We start from the raw sequence: 778 nt of genomic DNA, 5'->3' as shown, positions 1-778 counted from the left end.
TCGTGACACTGGTTTTATTTTTCAAAAATTACAGTGTACTGACTGCTATAATTTATATGATAAAATTACGTGCGGAAATAAAGTGTAACATTGGTTAGTGCGAAATGAATATGATATCTCAAATTACTGTTGCTAATTATATTGAAACTCAAATAATAGATAACATATTCTTCAAAAAGTTATTCGTAAACTACGCTTGCGCCTACAACACTCTTCTCTAAAAACTCTTTCTTTGATGCACCCAGTAGACAAGCAGTTTGAAGAATTCATCAGAAAAGTAGCAAGAGCCTATTTTGGAAAGAATACGAATGGCAACGTGGTATTCACAATTATGTAACTATGTGTAAGAAAATTGAAATGTACAACGTAGCACATATACTTGCATAACATCTGTGAAAAGATGATAGGGGTATCATGTTAGCGCCTATTTAATGATCGTTTTTATTCCATAAGTATCTATACATATGTGTACATAAATTCGATATCGTCTGTAAATGATGATAACGTTTTCTGCTTTTTGATGTTCGCTCTACATTATCGACGCTTATCAAGTTCGTCGCTCGCTACGGCATCCCCTTAAACATAAATCTATGTGCAGATTTGGCTATTACAAAATTTAATGATTCAATTATTTCGTAAAAAGAAAGAAACAAAAACGGCGATTCTGAGATATTTTATGACGGTAACTGTAGGATAGCAGCGACAGAATATTTTTTCACTACATATTATTAATAATATATATATATATATATATATATATATATATATATATATATAT

Source organism: Odontomachus brunneus, unplaced genomic scaffold (assembly GCF_010583005.1).
Source record: "Odontomachus brunneus isolate Ranch 3 - 2012 unplaced genomic scaffold, Obru_v1 Obru_scaffold_008, whole genome shotgun sequence".
Taxonomy (NCBI): Eukaryota; Metazoa; Arthropoda; class Insecta; order Hymenoptera; family Formicidae; genus Odontomachus; species Odontomachus brunneus.
Note: the sequence above shows the minus strand (reverse complement) of the source record.